This window comes from Alligator mississippiensis, chromosome 3 (genome assembly GCF_030867095.1).
Source record: "Alligator mississippiensis isolate rAllMis1 chromosome 3, rAllMis1, whole genome shotgun sequence".
NCBI classification, from domain to species: domain Eukaryota; kingdom Metazoa; phylum Chordata; order Crocodylia; family Alligatoridae; genus Alligator; species Alligator mississippiensis.
Window position 1 is genome coordinate 300,892,263 of NC_081826.1, and position 3,519 is coordinate 300,895,781.

Here is a 3,519-nt window from a genome sequence, read left to right on the forward strand (position 1 = left end):
AAAAGCTGGACACTGGCTGTGTCTGGGCTGGTTGGGACAGAGTTGATCCTGCCCCAGATCCCTGCCCGTCGCCCAGCTCTTGGGTTTCTACAGGCTCTTGGCCTCATTTAAGGTCTGGGCCAGGCAGCAAGACCCGCTGACACACTGCGGGAAGGAATCCAAGGTTTGCATGCAAGCTTAGGTCCAACGCAGGCTTCACCATCTCAGCTTAGGGTGGAAGGGCTGGGGTGGGATAACAGCCCCCAGGAGGCAAAGTCAGCCACCTTCAGGGCTCGGTAGAGCCTGTTCACCCTACCCAGCTCAAAGGGCAAGGGGCTAAGGAAGAGGGGTTGCAGCTGGCCACAAGACGCAGAAATGAGGTTCACGGAGGCCAGAGCGGAGGAGGTGGGAAGAAGAGAAGAGCGAGGGATGCCTGCACGAGCGGTGGAGACCTCCTGCGGGGCGCTGGAGAACGAGGCCGGGAGCGCTGCGGGTGGAGGGCAAGCAAGCAGGCAGGGGGGAAGACGGGCTGCAGAAGGATGCAGGGATCAGGAGCTCGTGGGAGGACATCCCGCCTCAGGAAAGCAGGGGAAGGAAGGAGTTTGGGTCTTGCCAGAGCTGGGCCAGAGAGCATGGCACACTGGGACTTAACCCTGCTTTTGCTGAGCCAGGTCTTCACTTCTCACCCCTGAACTAGCCCCATAGCAGGGCCCTGCCACCAGCCTGGTGACACTTCAAGTAGCCAGTTCCCCAACACAAGCAGGCTCCCTCCCGAGTCTGGCAAGAGTTACAAACATCCCAGCGCTGCGCGAGCCCCGGCTCCAAGCCCTCATGCTGGGGCCAGAGGCTGCAAAGCTGGTAGCCACACCTGAAGTGGGGACTGCTGCTTGCCCAGCTGGGCACAAGGGCCCTGTGATACAGGAAAGGGCAAGAGGCCCCAGGGCCAGGTCCCACGCAGCACTCATGCCCCTGACGGGGTTAGCCCAGGTTTAATGCCTCTCACCCTGTGCCTGTTTTCCACCAGGACCCTCAAGGGGCGAGCGCAGCGAAGGGCGAGAGGACGTTGATGCCAGCCCAGGCTGGCAACAAGCTGGTTGCACTCAGGAGAGAGTGCTCCTGATGAGCCAGGTGGTAGGCTGCAGTGAAGGCTGGCCACGGGCAGGATTGGACTGGTCTTTGCCCACCCCGGTCTAGGCTGCCTCCCCTCCAGGGACCTGCTCCATGCCACAGCCGTCTCTGTGCCAGCCCACGCAGCGGCTGAGTGAAGCGCGCTCCCTCTGCTGCGCCGCGTCACTCCTTGTTACGCCCACGCAGCGCCACAGCAGCCGAGGCCTCGGTGATGCCCGTGCTTATCAGCTGTTCTCGCTTCTCCCCCACCGCCTGGCTTGGTCTGGCTGCAGGAACGCGGCCCGGCTGTGCCGTTCCCTTGCAGGCTCCAACCTCCCCCAGAGCCAGCACCGCCGGAGGAGCCGGAAGCGCAGATAGCAGGTGCACTCCCCAGAAGAACTGCGGTACCGTTATGGATGCCAATGCAGGGCAAGCCTAGTCTGACCCTCCAGGGCTGGCTACCTTCTCCCTACACAAGCTACTCGGTGGCCACGGCTGGTTTCCAGCTATGGACAGTCGCCCACAGCCCGGGCCACCACAGTGCCCAGGGAAGCACCAGCCCCCAGCTCCTGACTGCATCTAGCTGACTCCGAATCGAAGTCAGGCTGACAGGGAGATCCCATCTAATCCAACCTCCTGCTCCAGGCAGGACCAGCCCTGGGCAAACCATCCCACACAAATCCGTTGTCTGATCCGCCACTAAAACTACAGTCAACCCTATCAGAGCTGCAAGATACAGCACCCGCTCCTGCCCCAGGTAAAGCAGGGACGAGGCTGTCAGCATCCTCCTGCTGCACTCGAGACCCCACGCAGAGACCATGCCCCCACTACAGAGGAAGGCAAAATCCCCCCCAGTGCCTACCACTGTGACCAGGAGGGGAAATTCCTTCCGGACCCCAATGCAGCGTCAGTCCGACCCTTAGCAGAGGGCCAAGACCCTCTAGCCAGGACCCTGCAGGGTTGAGTCCAAGCAGGAACACTGGCACAGCTCAGTCCCATCCCCAGCCTGGGCTGCAGCAGCACCCCATGCTGGCACATGTAGCACTGGCAAAGCCCAGAAGCCTGGGACATCCCCAGTGTAGAACATGGACATCTCAATGCCTACATCACCCCCGAGCAAAGCCTGTCCAGCCTCTTCTGGAACACCTACAAAGATGGACGTAGGGGTTTTGCTTTCCTCTATGGCAGGGGTTGTGGCCTCCTCTTGAGTGTTTCTAAATGACATCTGCAGCAGCAGGACACTGGCGGCTGTGGTCCCCCTGCTTTAGCTGTGGCAGGTTTGGGTGTCACATCTCGTGCTGTGAGAATAGTTGAGAGTAGTTTTGCAAAGCGGCTGAACAACGGCTCGTCTGGGATGGTTTGGACAGGGATGATTCTAGTGCGACAGATGCCAGGGAAGGTGTGGACTCTCCATCACTGTTCAAGGAGAGGCTGGGCAGCCACTGGCCAGGGATGATCTAAGCGTAGTAATGCCGGTGCTCTACTGTGGGGATCTCCCAGGTTTCTGGGCTTTGGTGGTTGTGCCCCCATCCCTCCCCACCCCTTTCTGCTCCATGTGTCAGGGAATTTTAAGCCTCCCTCTGACCCTTCCTTACCCACAAGCTGTATAAATCTGCCCCGGTGTTCAGCACGGCTTGCTGCAGTCCCTTGCAGCACAGAACAGTGAGCTAGCAGCATGCCCGTTACCCAAGCCCATGGTTCGGAGAGGGGAGAAGGAGCCAGCACACTGAGGAGATGACTGGGAAAGAAAGGATGGCCAGGCCTCAGCTACCCCTGGGGTGGGCAAGAAGACCAGGGAGATGCTGCCAGTCTGGCTGCGCCACCTCCCACCAAGCAGCAGCTGGGCTGGACTCCGGGTCTGCCTCAGGATCTGGACTCTGCCCCTCTACAGGCAGGTTCAGAGCTGCTGCTCTGTGGCAGAGGGAAGACACATGAAGCCTCTCTCCTTTGTTCCCTCCCCCTTGCACCTGCCCAGCTGAATGCCCAGACAGTTTGGCCCAGGCTTACCAAGCCCCACAGCAGGGGTCAAAGCTACGTGCCTGGCGCCAAAGAGAATCACCTCTCGAGCAGGCCAAGGGCTCAGCGGCAGGCAGGGAGGACATGGGCCACCACATAGGGAAGTATTCGAAGAGCCAAGGAACATGAAGCCCCTTAGCCAGAACTGGAGAACGAGCACACACAGTGCCTGCCGCTGCTGGAAGCAGACGGTCTAGGCTTCCACTGCCAAGGCACCAAGGGGGCTCGGCTAGCACAGCTTAGTCCCTGTTCAGACAAGACACTTGAGAGGTGATAAAAATGACCAGCTCCTGCCCAGGGAAGCAGAGACAGACAGTTCTCCCCTGCCCTGCCCAGCTAGCGTGTCGCAGGGGTTTGCCGGTGCCCGAGTGGGCTGGCCTGGGACAGCGCCACACGAAGGAAGGGGCTGGGGCGGGG